The sequence below is a fragment of the Schistocerca piceifrons genome, chromosome 7 (assembly GCF_021461385.2).
Source record: "Schistocerca piceifrons isolate TAMUIC-IGC-003096 chromosome 7, iqSchPice1.1, whole genome shotgun sequence".
Lineage (NCBI taxonomy): Eukaryota > Metazoa > Arthropoda > Insecta > Orthoptera > Acrididae > Schistocerca > Schistocerca piceifrons.
In genome coordinates this window covers 361,030,661-361,037,031 of record NC_060144.1, presented here as the reverse complement: position 1 = coordinate 361,037,031, position 6,371 = coordinate 361,030,661, and the positions used below count along the sequence as shown (strand labels likewise).

The 6,371-nt window shown below is 43.2% G+C and overlaps 1 non-coding gene across 1 annotated transcript; it reads left to right on the top strand.

The window, feature by feature from the left end:
- The first annotated feature begins 508 nt into the window (after positions 1 to 508).
- Trnat-ugu lies at positions 509 to 582 on the top strand. The gene has a single exon. It is a non-coding gene; the product is annotated as a tRNA-Thr (tRNA).
- The last annotated feature ends 5,789 nt before the right edge of the window (positions 583 to 6,371 follow it).

The following is a 6,371-nucleotide window of genomic DNA, read 5'->3' as shown; positions in this document are numbered from 1 at the left end:
ACTTATGTATAATACATATCTATTGTTTAAAATTTTGTGCATCGCTGGAAAAGCAACCGTTGGATGAAATATTCTTGTAGAAATAACAAACAGGCAATCAGCTGTGATGTGGAAGGTTTATTTAAACCCTTTTCTCAAGATTTCAACGTTTAGAAAAACATCTTCTTCAAAAGCAAATACTGACACTCTATATATATGAAGACAGTAACTGTTCTCGAAAGAACACAATACTGTTGATGAGCGTGCAGCTTTTCCCTGGAATAAATGATGATCAACTGAAACCCTCAGCTGCCGACAAGTGTTGTTGATATACCTCGATGTGGACAGCTGAAAATGTGTTCCCCGACCGGGACTCGAACCCGGGATGTCCTGCTTGCATGGCAGACGCTCTATCCATCTGAACACCGAAGACACAGATGAATAGCGTAGAATTGTGGACAGTTGGGAATGTGAGTCTTACGGGAAGCGTGCAAGGGATAAGTCCCTGCAGTCGCGCTATTCGTCTGTGTCCTCGGTGGCTCAGATGGACAGAGCGTCTGCCATGTAAGCAGGAGATCCCGGGTTCGAGTCCCGGTCGGGGCACACATTTTCAGCTGTCCACATCGAGGTATATCAACAACACCTGTCGGCAGCTGAGGGTTTCAGTTAGTCATCATTTACTGAAAACCTAAACAAGCAGACTGGGAAAAACATATTAGGGTATACATTCATGGAAAAAATTAGCAACAACAAAAAATAATTAATGTAGAGTAATGAAATTTCGGGCATACACTCGTCTAAGGCAACTAATTAGCATTGCAAGATAACAGGTTAATGTAAACGCGAGATAAGCCATTGTAAATGCGAAATGCTGGTACCCTATAACCGGTATAACCACTAGAATTTTAAATGCAAGCGTGCAAACGTGTATGAATTGTGTTGTACAAGTGATGGAGTTCCATGCCTGTTGCAGTTGGCCACTCACTACATGGACGGTTATTGATGGCTGTGGATGACGCTGGAGTTGTTGTCTGATGATGTCCCATGTGTGCCCGATTGGAAACAGATCAACAGGCAACATGCTGGCACTCTGTATAGCATGTTTGCGTACAACAGCGATGTGCGGGCGAGCGTTATCCCGTTGGAAAACACCCCCTGTGATTTTGTTCATGAGTGTAAGTAAAACAGGTTGAATCATCAGACAGATGTACAAGTTTAGACTCAGGATGCGCGCGATAACCACGAGAGTGCTCCTGCTATCATACGAAATCGCACTCCAGACGATTACTCCAGATGTAGGTCCTGCATGTCCAGTACGCAGATAGGCTGGTTGCAGGCCCTCAACTGGCCTCCTGTTAGACAATGTATGGCCGTCACTTGCACCGACACACGACAGACTGCCACCATGCCCTCCAATGAGCTCTCGCTTGACTCAGCTGAATTCGCAAATTTACCCGTCGAATGCACAGTGCAGGGCGTCTGTCTCGGAGCTGTACTTGAAGTAAGCGATTTGTAAGAGTTGAATGAGTCTCTGTGGTGCCGAATGCTGCTCAAATTGCTGCTGCAGATGCAACACGATGCACCAGAGCCACGCTCCGAATACGATGGTCTTCCCTCTCAGTAGTTTCACATAGCCGTCCGGAGCCCGGCCCTCTTCTGGCAGTACATTCCCGTGACCACCGCCGCCAGCAATCATGTACGTACAGTGGCTACATTCCTGCCAAGTCTTTGCGCAATTTCCCAGAAGGAACGTCAAGCTTATTGTTACACTACACGCGACGTCGTTCAAACTCAGGGAAGTGCTGATAACGGCGTCTTTGTCACCTCACATCATTCTTGGTTAACATCAACTCACGACGTTGAGTCTCAAAGGTAAATACCGAAGACGGCCACTACAGCGTATATTCAAAGCAAATCGGATTTACATTCTTCTGCAACTGGCCCGAAATTTGAATAGACTGTCGTTTACGTTGCATAACTCCTTTGTGTTGGCTTTTTTTTTTCAATGTGTATGTATGTATATAGAAGTACAATAATATCTCATTACGAATGTAAAAAAAAATTACAGACTCACTGGGTTACATGTCGGGCAGAGTATCTTTAAAGTATAGCCGAGTGACATCAGTGAAATACAAATTTCACCTTCAAAACAATTAAAACATGTACAACATGGTTGCTGTCATCTGCTATTACCTCACCATTGTACAGCTAGTACATCAGTACGCATCGATTGGGCTGAGAAAAGCTTTTGGCAAGAGAGGAGAATAGTAGCATGCGCAAGGAGGGTGCGCAAGATTCAATCAGTTTTATTATGCTAAGCTTGCTTAAAATTCGGACATTAAAGATCATGGCACTAGAAACCGGAACCAGTTTAGTTTTGTGCATATTTAAAATTAATAAAATGGCACCAAAATAATTTACCCTCTAAGAAAAGTCATTGTGGCCAACACAAATAATAAATTATATAAACTATGAGATAATAAAGAGAGAAACAGTAACAAAAAACCATTGCGGAGAGGGTAGAAAGAAGGGAAAAGGAGGGAGGAATGGGTCTAGAGACAGGAAGGAAAGGGGTGGTGGAGAAATATGGAGGTGGTGGGAGGGATGGGAGGAACATGGTAAAACGTGTTTAGCTCTCATGTATAACACCGGGAAAATTGTGAACGCTAGACCTCTAGAAAATTATTTACATCACAACAAAGAAGAAACACCAGTATCACTGGCATCTACGTATCCAATAGTCACACGAATGATTGAGACACTTCTGTGTATGGTAATGAAAGCAGGGGTCCGAAACTACTGTATCCAGAAAATTCCTATTTTTTAGTTGCACCTGTTCATTTAAAATTGGTCCATATTTGTGAGTGAAATGTTTGTAAATCTGTAACTCTTCTAGCCGATCAACTGTGACGTTTACTTTCTTTATGTTGAAGTTCTAAGTCTTCTAGTCTGCCTGGACTGTGTTAGAGAAGAAGCAATTGTTCAGCTAAAGTCGTATTGTACGCATTTCCCCCACCTTTAATTGACAGGTGCTCTTTATACCTCAGTTTAAAGGGTGTCCCTATCTATAATATGTGATGATTACGGCAGTCATTCCATGTAATTATGCAGATACCAGAATTCGTGAAACAATTTTCTTGTGATCTACTGGAATGGGTTAATTTTTGTTTTAGGTTCTTGTTTACAGAGAAAAACCCTTTGCAGCCATATTGCCTGTTTAACAGTTTACATATCCTGTGCAATACATTGTGCTAGAAATGGTACAGAAATAAACTTATTATTCTTACTTCCTTTCTTCAAGCGGCAGTTGCCCAAGGGTTGCATACGTGACGCTAGTGCACTAGCTTTACACTGACGAGAAACTACAAAATTACAACAACCGTGTTGTTAATGTTTTCATTATTATAGAGGTCAAATTTTGTATCTGTCAGACCGCTTTCGGCTATATTTTAACGTACTTCTGCACCATCACGTAATCAATTAAGTCTGAGTAATTTTTTGTATTCATCAAGAGATAGTATAGTACGATGAGCCAAAACATTATGACCACTTGCTTAGTAGCTTGTTTGTCCGTCTTTGGAACGAAATATATCACTGATTCTGCGTATCAGAGATCAGACAGTTTATTGGCACGTTTGTAGAGGTATGTGGTGAGACACCCAGCTTAACCCGAAGGACAGGACAGGTAGTTTAAATTGTGGAATTTTTTTTAAACACACGTCTTTAATCTTTGGGACTTAATTACCGGCTGAAAGCCACTTTAATTTAAGAACGGCTATGGGTCAACAACTTAAAACGCAAGCATAATCAGAAATTTAATAGGCAAATCTTATCTTACAACAGTTCTTTATTTAGGCTGAAGCCCTAATGAATCTTATATTTTCAGAGCAAACAATTTGAATTCAAAATCTGCTGAAAGCCCAACACTTCAAATTCAACACCATCAAAACCTTTAAAATGCCAGAGGTCTTACGTGAAATAGTTCTTTAAATTAGGTTGAAGGCCTAAAGAATCTTACGCCTTAAGGGCAAAACAACCTTAATTTTAAAGAAACATCAGCTATAAGCCATACAAGTACAAACAACAATAACAAAATAAAAAGAAGGCAGTACACCAAAGGGCGCACAGATGTTCGAGGATCAGCCTGGAATTCAAACCCTAACGCTCGCTTAGGCGAGACAGGTAGTCGCGCCAACCATTCACGATCCGACGACAACCCAAACGACCGACAGTCAACGGCCCCACCGACAAGATAACTTCCACTTCACCCGACCATGGCACAACATGGAGTTCAACGGAACAACGTAGAAGATATTGGCGGCCACAAGCAATCATACAGGGAGCTTTTAAACTACACACCGTGCTGGACAGCAGCAACACGAAGAGGAAACTACATTGCCTGAAATTTACGTCTACGGTCAGGGGAGGTAACCGGAACGTTAACGATCACAAGGCAGAACATTCCGCTGGTGCACTTCAATTCAAATAACCAAATACACTGGAACTTCGCCCCAGGGGGGCTAGAAATTTCCAATTCGAAACCACGTTGTTGCTCGCGGGAATATCCCAACAGCCGACAACGAACTCCAAACAACACAATGTTAACAGTTTTGACTTGCTTTTAGATTAAGCCAAAACTCAACTGTCGTGTCCAGGGTCTGTGAGCCACGGACCTCCTAGCAATGGGAACAGCGCCACACACTCCGACACCGCGTAGAGGCCGCTAGCAGCCCCGGCCAAACTACGTCCTGCGGAGAACTCCTCGCTGCTCCACGCCAACCTATCGACTGGTCGCACACCGCCCAGCCGGAACCTGTAAGCGCCTGGTCAAAGATAGTCCAAGGTGCAAATATCGATACACACCACTGCTGCCACCCGCGAAAGGAGAGGATAACAGCATAATCGCAATAACCGCGGGAGACTAAACACAGAATCGCAAAGAAGGTTTAATCCAGCACATAGCATAAGCCAGCTACGGCTCATGTGGCATTAGATGTGTACACACACGACATGCAATTTGCGTAAATAACGGACTACTGATTTGAATAGACGGTGATGACGCCCGATAGCGTTCCAGATGGCTTCCATAGAATTCGCATCAGACGCATCTGGTCGCAGAGACATCAACGTGACTTTACTATAATGCTCATCAAACCACTGCAGCACGGTTCCTGCTCTGAAACACAGACTACTATACTGCTGAAAGATGACACCCCCGTCGGTTAAGACACAAAACATGAAGTGATGCAAGTGGTTTACAGCTGTCAGTGCGTCTTCGAATACTACCTAACGCCCCATGAAAGCGCAGGAGAGTGTCTCCCACAGCATAAAATATAATCCGTGGCGCGCTGCACGTTTCAAGGCACCGTTCATCTAGATGACCACTTTTGTGGGGCCGACCATCGACCTAATGTAGCAAAAATGTGTTTCACCCGAAGAGTCGACACGTTTCCATTGATCGACGGTCGACTCCGGATGGTCCCATGGCTACTATAATGGATGGTCCCATGGCTACTATAATCGTAATGGACGATGTCCTTGGGTCAACAGGAGAACAAGTAAGGGTGCTCTGCTACGGAGCTCCATGTTCAACAATGTACGATGAACGGCGCACTCCGAAACTGTGGTGCATGCACCATCATTGTGCTGTTTCGGCACAGATGCTACAGTTCACCATCTGTCCTACTTTAACGAACAGACAAGCTTCCGAACCCTAAGATTTGTAAAAAGTCGTGGACGTCCAACCATTTAGTGCTAGTGGTAGTTTCACTGTCCTCTCAATAGATGTTCACGAAAGTAGCATGTGAACATTCGATCAACTTTACCATTGTCGAGATACTATTTCACAGATTCTGTGTAATAATAATTTTCCCTTCCTCAGAGTCGCTTATCGCAGTGGATATCCCCATTTGCATCCAGTATACAGTATTTCGTAACATGTTTCTTGCTGTTAACTTGGTTTCGCTGTCAATATTTTCTTCTCTCCTTATGGAGAAGGCTTTTTTGTAAATGGTGAAACCAAGGTAAAAGAGTTTAAATAAACTTTCAATTTAGGAACTGATTGTATTTTTATTATTTCTGCAAGAAGATATACATAGATTATCACGACCACATCTTTAATGTTCTACGGAAAGCAAACCAAAGAACGCGATAAATTGACAGAACTCTTTGAAAATGCAACAGATCTACTAAAGACACTGTTTACGGCACGCTTGTCCGCCCTCAACTGGAATACTGCTGTGCAGTGATGGATTCGCATCAGATGGAACTGATGGAGGACATCGAAAGAGCTCAAAGAAGAGCGCATCTAGACATGAGAGAGAGTGACACTCACATGATAAGTGAACTGGGGTGGCAGTCATTAAAACAAAGGTGTTCTTCATGGTGGCAGG